General features: G+C 43.0%; 1 protein-coding gene across 1 annotated transcript in view; it reads right to left on the bottom strand.

The window, feature by feature from the left end:
* LOC126195730 (facilitated trehalose transporter Tret1-2 homolog) overlaps window positions 1–19156 on the bottom strand; it is an 89610-nt gene that overhangs the window by 1308 nt on the left and 69146 nt on the right. The gene's annotated exons all lie outside the window — the stretch shown is intronic.

Here is a 19156-nt window from a genome sequence, read left to right as displayed (position 1 = left end):
GTAGAGAGGATATAAAATGTAGACTGGCAATGGAAAGGGAAGCGTTTCTGAAGAAGAGGAATTTGTTAACATCGAGTATAGATTTAAGTGTCAGGCAGTCGTTTCTGAAAGTATTTGTATGGAGTGTAGCCATGTATGGAAGTGAAACATGAACGATAAATAGTTCAAACAAAAAGAGAATAGAAGCTTTCGAAATGTGGTACTACAGAAGAATGCCGAAGATTAGATCGGTAGATCACGTAACCAATGAGGAGGTATTGAATAGAATAGGGGAGAAGAGCAGTTTGTGGCACAACTTGACAAGAAGAAGGGACCGGTTGGTAGGGCATGTTCTGAGGCATCAAGGGATCACAAATTTAGCATTGGAGGGCAGCTTGGAGGGTAAAAATCGTATAGGGAGACCAAGAGATGAATACATTAAGCAGATTCAGAAGGATGTAGGTTGCAGTAAGTACTGGGAGATGAAGAAGCTTGCACAGGATAGAGTAGCATGGAGGGCTGCATCAAACCAGTCTCAGGACTGAAGACCACAACAACAACAAGAGAGAAACAGGGAACCAACAACTTCTCTATGTTTCTTTCTTTTCGTTTGGTTGTCTGTTTTGCAGGTTGTCTGTTTTGCACGTAATTAGGACCGAATAACTTTCAGTGTTAATCCATTGAGTAATTTGTATCCTTATCTAATATGAATTGCATTTTATAAGTAATAAAAATAAGTTGATAGTGTAGTCTTTTACGTAACCATAGTAATTACTTTTGATTCAAGTACAGTTTAATGCACAAACATAAAAAAAAACATATAATTATCGTAAAATTTTGTACATGGCTCCACGTTCAGAGAGCGTGAATAGTTACAATTGAAAGAAAACAGCCCTCGGTCACTATTTTTAACGAATTAACCGGGTCTCAACACTGCTAGGAGTGTGTTCGTCAGAATTTAAATCAAAGAATGGTCTATAACATGGTCACAGAATTATTACTAAAACGTATGATACAGAGTATAAGGACAGAATCATCGTGAAAGACTGGCAGTACTTATATGTCATTTATTTTATAGATGACATATAAATACTGCCAGTCTTTCACGATGATTCTGTACTCACACTCTGTATCATACGTTTTTAGTCATAATTCTGTGACCATGTTATAGACCATTCTTTGATTTAAATTCTGAGGAAACCCGGTTAATTCGTTAAAAATAGTTACCGAGGGCTGTTTTCTTTCAATTGTATAATTATCGTTGTTATTTTGTACTCAATGGAACGTTCATCATAATCAAAGGCAAGAGTTTCCTATTGGTAGTGATAAACGCGGAAGTTGTTTATGAATAACAGATACATGTTTTATATAATTTCATTGAAGTGTTGAAGCGACGTTTGATATAGTTTTGTTTTGCGTTTTTTTATTTTATCTTTTAGTTGAGGAAATTGACTTTTATAGCACTATATGATGGATCTTTGTTGTTTTCTTTATTTTTACCACAAAAGCCCTTTGTTTCATGTTACAAATCAACAGTTTTCGAATAAAACTTGAATTAAACATTGAAAATTTCAGTTTTGCTATCAATACTGTTTAATTTGAAGTAACAGACAGGAAGATAACTACACAGAACAAAAATTTTCTGTAGCAAATGAAAAGAACTAGTTTACTTTTGTTCTACAGTATTACTTTTACTGTGTTAACCGTTTTTCGGCTTACAAGGCCATCTTCAGACAATTACTGAGTATTGACACCAAAGAAGTTATAATATTTATAAACAACAATGGAAGAGAAGTTATATCTCTAGATTGAAGCAGAAACATACAGTAAGTAACGTCTTTGACAGTATGGCGGCAATGCAACATAAAAAGTAAAAATTCAACAGTAAATAAATAAAACCGGAGTAGACAGGAAAAAACTTTAACACAAAATAGGAACAGCATGCCTACATAACAGTTTCTATTAATAAACAAAACTAATAAAATAAAATAAAATAAAATAAAATTAGTACTTGACAAGACTATTTCAGGAGGTATAAAACATGGAGAGTGATACACAAACCAATTAAAAGAGGAAAGAATTATCAATATAACTGCAGAATACATATATAAGGAGCTTAAGCAATATCAGTAAGATAAACAGAAATGGATAAATACAGGAAAATGGAGGAGCGTGAGGGAACATACAGTAAATGCAATCTTTGAGAGTGTGGCGGTATTGCATTTTAAAAGGTAAAAGGCGGAACAATACAGAAATATAAAAGGAGCAAACAGGAAAAAACATTAACAGTATGTAAGCGGACTAGACAAGGGCGGGGGACAACCCTGGTGAAGATAAGGCCTGCTTGCAAAAGAGAAAATCCATTGAGATAAGCGACTTCGACAAAGCGTCGATTATTATTAGACAGGGCCTGTGAACGAGTATCTCGAAAACGGCGAAGCTGGTCGAATGTTCACGTGCTACTGTCGTGAGCAAAGAAGTAGAAGGACAGTGAAACTACCACTAGCCGCTCTATGGTAGGACGTCAACAGCTCTTCACAGAACTTGGGATTCGGAGGCTTGTTTGCTCTGTAAAGTAGGATAGGCAGTGTTCCGTGGCATTTCTGCCGAAAGAGCACAATGCTGGTGCACGCAAAAGTGTTTCGGAACATACCGTTCACTGTAGATTGTTGAAATAGTGTTTCGCAGTAGACAACCCCAACAAGTAGACGCAACGACATCGACAATTACGACTGCAGTAGGCAAGAGACCACCGGGATTCGACCGTCGACCAATGGAAACGTTACGGCTCGTCGGCTGAATCACAATTTTGCTACACTAGGTCGATGGTAGTATCCATAAACGCCGTCATCGAGGTGAACGGCGGATCGAAACCTGCAGCGCACCACGGACGCGAACTGGTGGGAGAAGTACTCGTATTTCGCTATGAGAGACATTCCCCTGCGCTTGCGTGGGATCTGTGGTAGTAAGAGCCATAATCGTGCTACAGTGGTTTGAGGGGCATTATAGTAACGGACGTTGATGTGTCGGCGACCAAATTCGCCGGCCGTAAATCCTGTGGAATCCCTCTTGTGTCGCTTACGTGCACCATCACTGCACACGTTAATCAGCTGATCGTTATTTACGCGAAATACATGACCTGTGTGTACACATCTAAAGCCACATACTTCTACAAACCAACCAACAAACTGTCGGATCCCTGATATTCTGAATCAGTGATGTATTTGGTTCCAAAGGCGGGCAAACAACCTGTTAAACAGGGGATCATAACAGTTCAGCTTATCAGTGTATAGCCAAATATTACTAGGATTAATGTAGAACTGTAACTGTTTCTTGGTGAATAACTTGTCTTGACACTTATGTTTCCAAATCTGTTTCCTCTCCTCTTGTCGGAAAATTCTCTTTAAAATTCCTCACAATACTCATGTTCAGCGGACGATAGTGCTACATGTGTGATATCTGTGTTATTATGTGTTAACGTAGCCCGTTATCTTAAAAGTAGAAGCGAACCGTGTTGAGCGATAAATAGCGATCTGGGGTTGTAACAGGGTGGAAGGAGGAGTGGAGGTTAGAAGCGCAACGGAAGATAGGTCGCCTGATTGTGGTCATCCACTTACCCCTCCGTAGATCTGCAAAACCAAGAGTGAATGGGCAATTCCCCACTCTTTCTACCGCAGTGTGTCACTATAGGGTGTCCCACAAAGTTGTACCAACCCTTCTGGTGCTCACCTATTGAATCACTGATGGCGAAGTGTGTAGACAAGCCTAGGGGTGTTTATTTTCAGCAAAGTGAGTTAAAAATACATCAGATACAGATATGAGTTACTAATAATAACAACACAAGAAGCACATATCGACAGAATCTACATAATATTTGCAGACTGTTCTACACTGCTAGAGAACAATTGATTTTTAGTCATCATGTATGGCAATTTTAGTGTTCTTCCGAGAAAGGCGACTTCCTGCACCGTGAACGCTGTTCGCTTTTCAGTTTGCAGACAGACTGTATCTTCCCAGCATTTCCTGTCCAGTTCTCAAACTGAGTAGACAAAATCAAAATAACTTAACTGAGCTCGTGTTTATATACTGGGTTTATGTTCGGTTCATTAAGTGAGTACTTTCTTGCAATTGTTAAGTGAGCAGCAAAATGTCCTGGTACCCCGTCATGCATGTACCGCATTGGGTGTACCGCTATGGGTGAAATTTGCAAAAAAATTAGATGGGGACTTTATCGAAAAGTTTACACTTCCAATATTTTTACGCGATAAGTCACACAAATCTGAGGGCTGTAAATTCAACTAAATACTTAGGGATTACAATTACAAATAACCTAAATTGGAACGATCACATAGATAATATTGTGGGTAGATCAAACCACAGACTGCGATTCATTGGCAGAACACGTAGAAGGTGCAACAGGTCTACCAAAGAGACTGCTTACACTACGCTTCTCCGCCCTATTCTGGAGTACTCCTGTGCGGTGTGGGATCTGCATCAGGTGGGACTGATCGATGACATCGAAAAAGTACAAAGAAGGGCAGCTCGTTTTGTATTATCGCGAAATAGGGGAGATAGTGTCACAGGCATGATACGTGAATTGGAGTGGCAATAATTAAAACAAAGGTGTTTTTCGTTGTGACGGGATCGTCTCATGAAATTTCAATCACCAGTTTTCTCCTCCGATTGCGAAAACATTCTGTTGGCAACCACCTACATAGGGAGAAATGATCATCACGATAAAATAAGAGAAATCAGGGATCGCAAGGAAAAATTTAAGTGCTCGTTTCTCCCGCGTGCCGTTCGAGAGTGGAACGGTAGAGAGACAGCATGAAGGTGGTTCATTGAACCCTCTGCCAGGTAATTTATTGTGAATATCAGAGTAATCACGTAGATGTAGCTGTAGATGTTTTGTACTAACAACATTTCATATTGTAGTTTCGTAACCACACTGTCTCAATTTTCTTGAAAACGAATCGTTTGTGGATACTTTCATCCTCGTCACTTTCGCTGTTAATTATGATACACTCGGTACATTCAGCTAATATGATAAATATGTCTGGCTTTCGTAAACAGCACAGCACAAACACTGCGTTAATTAAGGTAACTGATGAACTGAAATATGCTGCGGGCGACCGTGATGCCACAATTTTGGCAGTACGAAATTTCAACCGATCGTTCACAAGCGGTACTGCTCACAAAAATACAACAGCTAAAATTTTGGGAGAGTACGTTGGAGTGGTTTGAAAAAGACTTGAAAAACATACAACAACGTGTTGCCTGTAGGAATTAAATGTCATTTAAAAGCATGAACTCTCAGGAATATCCCAGCGGTGAGTGTTAGGACTAATATTGTTTTCCTTGTATGTCAAATGCATCTCGTCGGTTCTGTCCTCCTGTAAATATTTTATATATCAACGGGCTCTAGCTTTGCCTGATGAATGACAATATGTTGGTAAGAAGCGGACAAACTACATGCGATGATATTCCAAGTAATATTAATATCCCATCAGTAACTGACAAATTCAGAATTGTATGAACATTTGCCTCCTACTCTCCTTGACGGTATTCCAGTACCGTATCAGCAGATAGTAACAGTTTGGGTATGAACTGAATGACAATCTCAACTGGGCAGAAAATACTGTTCCCACAGGAAAGAACAGTTCCTCTAGCGTCTATGCCCTCAAAACACTTCTGAACATATTTCCACTGGATATGAAGCGTAAACCTGTCCAATCATTGGTTATACCGAACCTACACTATGGCGACGTAATCCAACACGGACGTGAAGCGACAGCATTGTGGTTGTTACTGACCACGATTGCTTGTGTGCTCTACATCTGTAACGTCTGTTTGGCTATGTCAGTGCTTTGCGCGCCCAATTAGTTTGGTTTGCCATCAGTCAAGTTACGTGTCACACGCTGTGTCTACCTCATCGATTCCTCCGTGCGCATGCGTGCTAGTACCACGCATCAGAGATTACCTGTCGTCTCATCGTAGCCGAAATACAAGATCTCACTGATGTAATATCCTAGCTGTGCTAATTCATGAAGCAAAAAACATGTAACTTGCCCATACGAGAGTTTCTACAGCTTGTATTAGTGCTTACCGAAGCCTATCTCGGCCAGTATGGTCGCCGGATCTCTCCACAGTTGAGAACGTTTCGAGCAATACGGGCACGGCCCTCCAACCATCTCGGGCTTTTGACGACCTGACGCGCCAGTTGGGCAGAATGTGGCACGGTACTCCTCAGGACGATATCCAACAACTCTGCCAATCAATGTCAAGCCAAAAAATAACTGCTTGCATAAAGGACAGAGGAGGACAAAGGCGATACTGACTTGCTCAATTTGTGAAGCTCTTTCTCTTGAACGAATAATCCAATTTTTCTGAAGTTGTAATCATTTGTTTGTCCGCACATTCGTGATGTGTCGTTTTTTTTAAAAAAAATTTTGTGGGTAACTGTTTACAGTGGTCATGTATTTGAAGGAAAGCATTCTGAGCCACCAGCTATACATAAACTCCTTCATTCTCAACCCGTTTCAATTTTAGCAACCATTATCACGAAGAAGTATAAAATAAAGAAAGAAAAAAAAAACATACGAAAAGAAAAGAAAAAACTGAAAAATAAAAATTCCTTATAATTTCACTGAAATTTTACAGCTTGAGCAATAAAGTATTTTGTTCATTGATTTACAATGTAGGTTTTTTGATAATAATGAGGGCTGCATCAATACATAGCCTTATAGCAACCTTCTGCAATTATATACATATAGTTTTTGTTAATATCCAGATAGAATATTCAAGTCACAAGGCGTTGCTGTCATGAACTTGTCATGTTTTATGTTTGTACCGTGTGCATCGGTTTTATTGTATTCTACCGGGATGGTTTTCGTATAACCTGATTTTTGTAATCTTCTGATATAGACTGAATGAACAACAGTTATAACATGCTCTTCTACGAGGGGCGTTCAGAAAGTAAGCTCCGATCGGTCGCGAAATGGAAACGACTATGAAAATCCGATAAAGCTTTGCACAGATGTGTTGGGTAGTGTCTCTAGTATAACCCCAGTTAGCATCACGTCGCTCTTCTCATTTCTGAGCTCGCAGTGAGTGCGTAAAGATGTCTAGAAAATAGTGTCTGCCGCCAAGTACGAGGGCCTGGTGAGAAATTTCGCCTGAAGCTATGCAGCTAACATTACATAACTGTCGTGCTGTTTCGTCTTCAAGACAATTCTCAGCCGCATTCTGCAGGGGCAATGAAGATGCTCCTGCATCGTTTGCAAATGGAAATGTTAGATTACCCACAATACAGTCCGCAATTGTCTCCCCCTGAGCTTCATCTCTGGTCACATGAACCGCTGTCTTTGACGACAACATTTTGACACAGACAACGAGGTGTAGGCCAGCGTGGAGAATTGGCGGAAAGCACTGGCGGCTGCCTTCTATGATGAGGCTATTGAAAAGTTGGTACAACGCTATGACAAAAGTCTAAGTCAGAACGGCGACTACGTAGAGAAGTAGCTGAAAGGTGTAGCTAATTGTTACAAGTAAAACATTTCTGATGTTCACTGTGGTTTCAATTTGGCAATCAATCGGAGCTTACTTTCTGAACAGGCCTCGTATATATAATTATTATTATGTCCTGCTGTAATATATGTAACATGATGCTTACATCAATATTTTTAACAAGATATATATTTTAGTTCATAAATAAATTTACATACAACTTGAGAGCTTGTATTATAGGGAGCTCATATACGATGGTACACTCTGTTTCTATGAAAATTGTAACGTTATTTACAGGCACAGTCACCTATTTGTATTCAAGTAATGATGCTCTTAAATAAGACAGACATGTTGTAACATGTGTTGCCCAATGTGTTATTAGTGTTGTTAGCTCTGAGTTTAGTGAATCTGTTAAGCACTTTCGTGTTCGGCTTTTACCTGAAGATTAGCCTAAGTTTATTATTTCGCTTTATACTTATCTATATTTCATTTATGGATTATATAAGTGATAACTGTCATTTAAATCCTTAGTTGCCTGGGGTCTAGGTTTAATGAGCCCATGTAACTGAGTTTAGTTTTTGATGATTATAAGCTATATTCAGGCATGTTGAACCCAAAGAGTTCCTGGAGGAGTATATACATACTCGCAAGTGTTGCTGTCCTATACTTATAATGACGTCTTATATTTGTTCCTGGTGCGTAAGTTTTACATTTTATTTGAACGGTCTTCATGTAACATAACATTTGTAATCTTCTGATGAAATCTTAATGATCGACAGTTACAACTTGTTTTTTTTCTATAGTTTTTGCTGAACTCTTTTGTAACATATGTAGCTATATGGTTCAATCATTTTTAGACCTGAGTGGCTCTTGTTTTCGGTTACTGTTATCTGTTATAAAATCTGTAAACATAATGTCACACGACACCCTACTGACAATTTTCACATCTCTTTGTCCATGAAAGAATCAATAATGGGGATGTTTCGTTTTTATTATTGTTTGCAAACCGTGTAACGGAAAAAGAAGATTGATGCTGTACTTCATCATTTCAAGAATGTTATTATATTTTCCTGCCATTATTGTGGCTTCCTGATTTAATACCTGTTAAACATACCATTTGTTCTACACAAGGTTCTTTTAATCACATTTCAATAATCTTGATTGTGTCAAATCACTATAGACTTCTGTAACACGTCGATGTCATAGACGCTGTTTGTTGACAACAGTGACGATTATTGACAACTTTGACTAAAGCATAGATCCTGCATTCTTTTTCTGTAGCTCTTCATTTGCTTTTGTAATCTTTGTCAGTACTGTCTTTGACAGTTAATCTGTAATACGTGCCTCTGTAAGCTGCATTCTTTATTTGTAGGTCTTCATTTTTTTTTTGTAATTGCTGACAGTACTGTCTTTGACAGTTAATCTGTAATACGTGTCTCCGTAAGCTTGAATTTACTAGTAGTTACCAGCATAGGGTCATCTAATACCAGTATTGGGTTTTTATAATACATAGTGTTTTGAGGGTTATTATGGAGCATGTACTAGACATGCAGCTACACCCTGTTTGAATTTAATGTATTTTTGAGCAATCGATGCACAGCTTTGGGGGTACTTCCGAGATGATTTTTCGGCACAGATGTGTTTCGTTATTTTAAAAGCTTGGCTGTGCATACTACATTCGTTTGTTCTGTTTCTTTATTTTATAATCTCGCATAATGATGATTGCTAAACTGAAACCGGTTGGTAATAAAGGTGTACACTAAGGTGAGGTGTCGGACCTCCTTTTGCTCGGCGTGGTGCAGCAATTCGTCGTGGCATGGACTCAACAAGTCACTATAAGTCTCCTACAGATGTACTGAGCCATGCTTCTCTATAGCCGTCGATAACTGCGAAAGTGTTGGCGGTGCAGGGATTTGTGTACCAACTGAACTCTCGTTTATGTCCGATAATTGTTCGACTGGATTCATGTCGGGCTATCTGGATAGCTAAGTAATACACTCGAATTGTTCAGAAGCTTTTTTTTTAAACCAGTCGCGAACAGTTGTGACCTGGTAAGATGGCGCATTGTCATCCACAAAAATTCCATCGTTGTTTGGGAACGTGGAGCCCATGAATAGCTGAAAATGGTCTCCTATAGCCGAACATAACCATGACCCAGTCTGTTCCATATAAACACAGCCCAAACCATTATGGAGCCACCACCACCTTGCAAAATATGCTGTTGACAACTTGGGTCCATGGCTTCGTTAAGTCTGTGCCACACTCGAACCCTTCCATCAGCTCTTTCCAACTGACATCGAGACTTCTCTGACCAGGCTACGGCTTTGCAGCAGTTTAGCGTCCAACAGATAGGGTGACGAGCCCAGGAGCGGCGCTGCAGGCGATGTCGTGCTGTTAGCAAAGGCACTCACATCGCTCATCTCCTGCAATAGCCCATTAACGCCTACGTCCCACATTGATTTCTAAGATTATTTCACGCAGTGTTACTTGTCTGTTATCAGTGACAACTCTACGCGAATGCCGCTGCTCTCGGTTGTTAAGTGAAGGCGGTCGGGCACCGCGTTGTCCGTGGTGAGAGGTTGTGTCTAAAATGTGGTGTTCTCGGCTCACTCTTGACACTGTGGATGTCGGAATACTGAATTATCTAACGTTTTCCGAAATACACTCCTGGAAATTGAAATAAGAACACCGTGAATTCATTGTTCCAGGAAGGGGAAACTTTATTGACACATTCCTGGGGTCAGATACATCACATGATCACACTGACAGAACCACAGGCACATAGACACAGGCAACAGAGCATGCACAATGTCGGCACTAGTACAGTGTATATCCACCTTTCGCAGCAATGCAGGCTGCTATTCTCCCATGGAGACGATCGTAGAGATGCTGGATGTAGTCCTGTGGAACGGCTTGCCATGCCATTTCCACCTGGCGCCTCAGTTGGACCAGCGTTCGTGCTGGACGTGCAGACCGCGTGAGCCGACGCTTCATCCAGTCCCAAACATGCTCAATGGGGGACAGATCCGGAGATCTTGCTGGCCAGGGTATTTGACTTACACCTTCTAGAGCACGTTGGGTGGCACGGGATACATGCAGACGTGCATTGTCCTGTTGGAACAGCAAGGTCCCTTGCCGGTCTAGGAATGGTAGAACGATGGGTTCGATGACGGTTTGGATGTACCGTGCACTATTCAGTGTCCCCTCGACGATCACCAGTGGTGTACGGCCAGTGTAGGAGATCGCTCCCCACACCATGATGCCGGGTGTTGGCCCTGTGTGCCTCGGTCGTATGCAGTCCTGATTGTGGCGCTCACCTGCACGGCGCCAAACACGCATACGACCATCATTGGCACCAAGGCAGAAGCGACTCTCATCGCTGAAGACGACACGTCTCCATTCGTCCCTCCATTCACGCCTGTCGCGACACCACTGGAGGCGGGCTGCACGATGTTGGGGCGTGAGCGGAAGACGGCCTAACGGTGTGCGGGACCGTAGCCCAGCTTCATGGAGACGGTTGCGAATGGTCCTCGCCGATACCCCAGGAGCAACAGTGTCCCTAATTTGCTGGGAAGTGGCGGTGCGGTCCCCTACGGCACTGCGTAGGATCCTACGGTCTTGGCGTGCATCCGTGCGTCGCTGCGGTCCGGTCCCAGGTCGACGGGCACGTGCACCTTCCGCAGACCACTGGCGACAACATCGATGTACTGTGGAGACCTCACGCCCCACGTGTTGAGCAATTCGGCGGTACGTCCACCCGGCCTCCCGCATGCCCACTATACGCCCTCGCTCAAAGTCCGTCAACTGCACATACGGTTCACGTCCACGCTGTCGCGGCATGCTACCAGTGTTAAAGACTGCGATGGAGCTCCGTATGCCACGACAAACTGGCTGACACTGACGGCGGCGGTGCACAAATGCTGCACAGCTAGCGCCATTCGACGGCCAACACCGCGGTTCCTGGTGTGTCCGCTGTGCCGTGCGTGTGATCATTCCTTGTACAGCCCTCTCGCAGTGTCCGGAGCAAGTATGGTGGGTCTGACACACCGGTGTCAATGTGTTCTTTTTTCCATTTCCAGGAGTGTAGAATGTACAGTGCGTCTAGCTCCAACTGTCACTCCGCGTTCAAAGTGTGGTGTCACCGCCAGACACCACACTTGCTAGGTGGTAGCCTTTAAATCGGCCGCGGTCCGTTAGTATACGTTGGACCCGCGTGTCGCCACTATCAGTGATTGCAGACCGAGCGCCGCCACACGGCAGGTCTAGAGAGACTTACTAGCACTCGCCGCAGTTGTACAGCCGACTTTGCTAGCGATGGTTCACTGACAAATTACGCTCTCATTTGCCGAGACGATAGTTAGCATAGCCTTCAGCTACGTCATTTTCTGCGACCTAGCAAGGCGCCATTACCAGTTACTATTGATGCTGTAAAACATGTACCGTCAAGAGCGATGTTCACCAATTATGGATTAAAGTTAAGTATTCCACAGCTACGTCCTTTTTTTGCTAGTCTCACTTCCTTGTCCTGTTCCAGACCTCACGCCAGCCTGCGTGAGCTAAAACGCGTGTGTTTCGGCTTCCTCTCATAGTGGGTTGGCTCTCTTGCCAATCCACAACACAAAGCCTGTTAATTCTCGTCGTCTGGCCATAATCCCGTCGGAAGCCTTTCACGTGAATCACCTGAGTACAAATGTCGGCTCCGGCAGTTCACTACCATTTTATACCTTGTGTATGCGACACTATTTCCATCTGTATATGTGCGTATCGCTGTCACATGACTTTTTTTTCATCTCGAGGTAATAGACTTTTAGAAAGAGCAGATTGTTATGCTCCAGCTCTTGCGATCGTGCTACTCGAAAACGGCGTTCTTGGTCGGTTTTTCGCTTGTTATTTCTTGAGTATCTATGGAAACTGGTTGAAGGACGGTTAAAGCACGAGTAGATGACAATATATTGTACGTCGGCACCTCATCACAGCACGTGGAGACCTAAGGCTTGTCCGACCTGTAATGCAGAACAGCCAGCGATCTGTGTCAGGTCTACCACAGTATACAAAGTAGGTGCAGGCAGAAGTTTCGAGGACCATACCGTTCACCGCACATTGTTGATCTTGTGGCTCCACAGCAGATCCATGTTAACCCCATATCAGCGCCAATGGACGCTGAGAAGCTGTCATCTCGTTGGATGAATAATGTTACTACGCTGTCATCCGGGCAACCACCTGCTGGAAACGCAGCGCGCCACAAAAGCAGCCCGGCAGTGTTAACAAAATGCTAGGGGGTACTTCGGTATACCCAAGGTTTCGGGGTAGCACCTGTCACTAGTAATCAAAACATACTCGGCCACGAGTTCTAACCCTATCACCGCTTAAATTCTAAATAAAAATCGTCAGCATTGGCGGCCGAATGCTTCTGGCATACGAAGTCACCCACATTCAGCCAACAGGCTCTTCAGTGGGTGCGGAGGAGCGGATAGAGGTCCAGGAAATGCTCTTGCCCTTGAGGTGCGAAACTGCAGCAATGATTAACTGCATGAGGATACAGAAAGTAATGAAAACCACTGCAATAAAGACATATAACGTTTATACATAGGACATTAGGCCAGTAATTGAAAAAGTGTCATGATGATCTCTCCATTGGCAAAAGATTGGAGGCTAGTCTCCCATTCGGATTTCTGGGGGACTACCAAGGGAGAGGTGACCGTGAGGAAAAGACTGAATGATCAATGAAAGGATAACGTTCTGCGACGTGGGGTGCGGAATGTCAGAAGTTTGAACGTGGTAGGGAAGCTAGAAAATCTGAAAAGGGAAATGCACATGGTTCAAAAATGGTTCAAATGGTTCTGAGCACTATGGGACTTAATATCTGAGGTCATCAGTCCCCTAGAACTTAGAACTACTTAAACCTAACTAACCTAAGGACATCACACACATCCATGCCCGAGGTAGGATTCGTACCTGCGACCGTAGCGGTCGCGCTGTTCCAGACTGTAGGGCCTAGAACCGCTCGGCCACCCCGGCCGGCCTTCAGTTAGTAATAGCGAATAACCAGAGGAGGAGATATACTTGGAAAAAGACGAGAGATACAGCAAGATTTCAGTTAGATTACATCATGGTTAGGCAGAAATTCCGAAACCAGGTACCAGACTGTAAAGCGTACCAACGAGCAGATGTAGACTGGAATCACAATTTGGTAGTGATGAAGAGCAGGCTGAAGTTTAATAGACCAGTCGCCAAGAATCAGTGCACAAAGAAGTGGAATACGGAAGTACTAAGGAATGAAGAGATATGCATGAAGTTCTCTAAAGCAACAGATACTGCGATAATGAATAGCTCAGTAGGCAGTACAGTGGAAGAGGACTGACCATCTCTAAATAGGGCAATCACAGAGGCTGGAAAGAAAAACGTTGCGCAAGAAAGGTATCTGTGAAGAAACCATGGGCAACGGAAGGAATACTTCAGTAGATCTATGAAAGAAGCAAGTACAAAAATTTAAAGGGAAATTTAGGAATACAGAAATACAAGTCGCATATGCCAGAAATAAATAGGAAATGCAGGGAACCTAAAACAAATAGGCTGCGTGGCAAATGTGAAGAAATCGAAAAAGAAATGATTGTTGGAAGGACTGGTTCAGCGTATAGAAAAGTCAAAACAACCTTCTGTAAAATAAAAAGGGATGGCGGTAACATTAAGAGTGCAATGGGAATTCCATTCTTAAATGCAGTGGAGACAGCGGATATGTGGTAAGAGGACACTGAAGGCTACTATGAGGGGGAGGGCTTGGCTGATGACGTGAAATAATACTCGACAGGAAGACGTAGGGGAGCCAGTATTAGAAAAAGAATTTAAAAGAGCTTTGAATGACTTAAAATCAAACAAGACAGAAGAGATAGACAACATTCTATCAGAATTTCTAAAACCATACGGGGAAGGGGCAACAAAATGACTATTCACGTTGGTGTGTAGAATGTATGAGTCTGGTGATATACCACCTTTCGGGAAATCATGATCGACACAAGTATCGCACAATTACCTTAACAGCTCATGCATCCAAGTTAAGGACAAGAATAATACAGAGAAGAATGGAAAAGAAAATGGAGGATGTGTTAGATGACGAAAAGTTTGGTTTCAGGAATGGTGAAGGCACCAGAGAGTCAGTACTGTCGTTGAGGCTGGTAATGGAAGCAAGCCTATAGAAAAATCAACTCACTTTCATAGCAGCCTCTACGTGGAAAAAACGTTCGAGAGACTCAAATGAAAACAAGGACTAAGCTGTAGGGAAAGAAGTACTGTATATAAGAGCCAAGAGGTATCAGTACGAGTGGAAGATCAAGAACGAAGTGCTCGGATTAAATAGGGTGTAAGACAGGGGTGTAGTGCTCGGATTAAATAGGTTGTAAGACAGGGATGTAGTGTTTCGCTCCTACTGATCAATCTATAGATCAAAGAAGTAATGACGGAAATAAAAGAAAGGCTGATGAGTGGAACTAAAATTCAAGGCGAAAGCATATCAGTGATAAGGTTCGCTGATGACATTGCTGTACTCAGTGAAGGTGAAGAAGAGTGACAGGATCTGCTGAATGAAACGAACGGTTTAATGAGAACAGAAGATGGATTGAGAGTAAATCGACGAAAGATGGAACAAATGAGAAGTAGCAGAAATGAGGAGAGAGAGAAACTTAATATCAGAGGATTGGTGATCACAAAATGGACAATAATAATTAGCGTATGGCATTGGTAGCCGGGAGACCCCTCGCGGGGCGACTCGGCCGCCGCTCCGCAAGTTCTTTAACGCCACTACGGAGACTTGCGAGAGAATGGGGATGAAATGATGATGAAAGACACACAACACCCAGTCATCTCGAAGCAGAGAAGATCCCTAACCCCGCCGGGAATCGAACCCAGGACCCTGCGCGTGGGAAACGACAACGCTACCGCAAGAGTACGAGCCGCGGACACAAAGTAGATGAAGCTACGGAATTCTGCTACCTACGCAGCTAAATAGCCCATGATGGACAGAGCAAGAAGGGCATCAAAAGCAGACTAGCACTGGCAAAAAGGGCATTACTGGCAAAGAGAAATCTACTAGTATCAAACACAGGCCTTAATTTGAGGAAGAAATTTCTGAGAATGTACTTTTGGAACACAGGATTGTACGATAGTGAGACACAGCCTTTTAGAAAACCGAAACGGAAGAGAATCGAAGTATTTGAGATGTGGTGCTACATTAGAATGCTGAAAAGTAGATGGACTGGTAAGATAAGGAGTGAGAAGTTTCCCCTTAGAATCGGCGAGGAAAGGAGCGGTCCGCTGAGATAAAGAGGTTAAGAGGTTAACACGGGAGAGGAATTCGTGGTGGACAGCAACAAACCAGTCAAAGACTGATGACTAGAAAGAAAAAAGAAAAAGAAAAAGGCGGGTGGTGTCATTCACCTTGGTCTCCTTGGGACATGTGGTAATGGTAACAGGCACCATGACAGATGTGGATTATGTGAACATTATTGCTGACCACCTGAATCACACTTGACATCTTCACCGTTAGAGATGGTATCTTACAGCGGGGTAACTGTACATATCAACAGGCTACAAGGTGCTACAGTGGTTTGAAGAGCACGTTGATGTTTTAGCTTCCAAATTCATCTGAACTGAAACTGATGGAGCATTCGCCCATCATTGTAAATAATCCTCATATTACATACTACTCTACTGGCCATTAAAATTGCTACACCACGAAGATGATGTGCTACAGACGCGAAATTTAACCGACAGGAAGAAGATGTTGTGATATGCAAATGATTAGCTTTTCAGAGCATTCACACAAGGTTGGCGCTGATGGCGACACCTACAACGTGCTGACATGAGGAAAGTTTCCAACCGATTTCTCACACACAAACAGCAGTTGACCGGCGTTGCCTGGTGAAACGTTTTTGTGATGCCTCGTGTAAGGAGGAGAAATGCGTACTATCAAGTTTCCGACTTTGATAAAGGTCGGATCGTAGCCTATCGCGATTGCGGTTTATCGTATCGCGACATTGCTGCTCGCGTTGGTCGAGATCCAATGACTGTTAGCAGAATATGGAATCGGTGGCTTCAGGAAGGTAAGACGGAACGCCGTGCTGGGTCCCAATGGCCTCGTATCACTAGCAGTCGAGATGACAGGCATCTTATCCGGTTTGCTGTAACGGATCGTGCAGCCACGTCTCGATCCCTGAGTCAACAGATGGGGACATTTGCAAGACAACAACCATCTGCACGAACAGTTCGACGACGTTTGCAGCAGCATGTACTATCAGCTCGGAGACCATGGCTGCGGTTACCCTTGACGCTGGATCACAGACAGCAGCGCCTGCGATGGTGTACTCAACGACGAACCTGGGTGCACCAATTGAAAACGTCTGGACAATGGTGGCCGAGCAACTGGCTCGTCGCAATACGCCAGTCACTACTCTTGATGAACTGTGGTATCGAGTTGAAGCTGCATGGGCAGCTGTACCTGTAGACGCCATCCGAACTCCGTTTGACTCAATGCCCAGGCGAATCAATGCCGTTATTACGGCCAGAGGTGGTTGTTCTGGGTACAGAATTCTCAGTATCTATGCACCCAAATTGTGTGAAAATGTAGTCACATGTCAGCTGTAGTATAATATATTTGTCCAATGACTACCCGTTTGTCATCTGCATTTCTTCTTGGTGTACCAATTTTAATGGCCAGTAGTGTATTTCCCGATTAAAATTAGTTGATAGTTGATACCCAGTTTCCTCCAAACAGAGCGTTCAGCGTCACACCCGAATTTTTCAGCGTTGCCGAACTGTCACAATTAGTCCACTTCGAAATTCTTGTTAGGCTTTCTTTCTTGATGTTTTTGAATCCCGAATCCTGTGTCTACCGCTTTTATCTCATATTTCAGCACACTTAACACTCACGCACATAGGCAGGCACACACACACACACACACACACACACACACACACACACACACACACACATACACGCACAATGAACGAAATACACACTTTTCTCACACAACACTAACCAAATAATACTGAATCCCTCAGCAAAAGACGGGATCAGCATCACGTATACATTTATTGTAATCACATAGATCAGCTTACATTAGATAAGCTTCGCACGGCGTTGCAAGAAGCCGAATTTTTGAAGTCTGCAGTTTATCGTCGAGACTGGGTCACCGGAGTCGTAAATGCAATAGCCTTCCGCTGTGTAATCGCTTAGGGTGGTGGTTAGCATACAAACTTGATGTGTAGACGGTCGTAAGTCTGAATTTCATATGAATCGAAATTTTATATTTTTCTAAATCTAATTAAAAAGTTTGGATTATTATTAATCAGTTAATTGATCTTAAATGTAATTTTTTATTTATAATACTGTACCAGGACATTTTCATCATCGTATTACTCTTTTTATTTGCTCTTATCTTTTTCCTATCATTCTTTTTCTTCTGGAATCTGCTTGTGTCGCCTATAATGTGTAAGCAAGTGCCAACCAGAACTTCGTAACGCGGCAGTATGAGAATAGGTAGTTTCAGGTAACCAGTGACAACGAGATATTACAGTTTGCTTTTACCGCTGAAACGCTTTTAGCCTTAAACGCCGTGAACAAAGCGGCCGTGATTTTAATTCTGCCGCCTATTGCTGACCGCCGTTTTTGCGGATACACTGCACTTCACGAAGTTGTGGTTAGGTTAGGACATAAATTTAATTTCAAGGCTACAATACGCGTTGTCTGCCGCGGTTCGATCATTCTTCACTGAACATCAGCTGTCGGCAGAGAATCTCCCACTTCCATCATAGCTCGCGGCAGCCGCTTCCCACATTGGTCAACGTTAGACGTTAAGAGCATAGAGAACGAGAACGGAAGTCAGCAGCAGATGTGGCAACACTGTAGCGACAAGTGACATAAGTAAATTATCAAGTACACTACTGGTCATTAAAATTGCTACACCAAGAAGAAATGCAGATGATAAACGGGTAGTCATTGGACAAATATATTACAATAGAACTGACATATGATTACATTTTGGGTGCATAGATCCTGAGAAATCAGTACCCAGAAGAATCACCTCTTCCCGTAATAACGGCCTTGATACGCCTGGGCATTGAGTCAAACGGAGTTTGTATGGCGTGTACAGGTACAGCTGCCCATGCAGCTTCAACACAATACCACAGTTCATCAAGAGTAGTGACTGGAGTATTGTGACGAGCCAGTTGCTCGGCCACCATTGACCAGACGTTTTCAATTGGTGAGACATCTGGAGAAAGTGCTGGCCAGGGTAGCAGTCGAACATTTTCTGTATTCAGAAACTCCTGTACAGGACCTGCAACATGCGGTCGTGCATTATCCTGCTGAAATGTGGGGTTTCGCAGGGATCGAATGAAGGATAGAGCCACGGGTCGTAACACATCTGAAATGTAACGTCCATTGTTCAAAGTGCCGTCAATGCGACAAGAGGTGACCGAGACATGCAACCAATGGCACCCCATATCATCACCCCGGGTGATACGCCAGTATGGCGATGGCGAATACACGCTTCCAATGTGCGTTCACCGCGATGTCGCCAAACACGGATGCGACCATCATGATGCTGTAAACAGAACCTGGATTCATCCGAAAAAATGACGTTTTGCCATTAGTGCACCAAGGTTCGTCGTTGAGTAC

The sequence above is a fragment of the Schistocerca nitens genome, chromosome 7 (assembly GCF_023898315.1).
Source record: "Schistocerca nitens isolate TAMUIC-IGC-003100 chromosome 7, iqSchNite1.1, whole genome shotgun sequence".
NCBI classification, from domain to species: Eukaryota; Metazoa; Arthropoda; class Insecta; order Orthoptera; family Acrididae; genus Schistocerca; species Schistocerca nitens.
The sequence above is the reverse complement of the archived record's forward strand: the minus strand, read 5'-3'. Positions and strand labels throughout refer to the sequence as shown.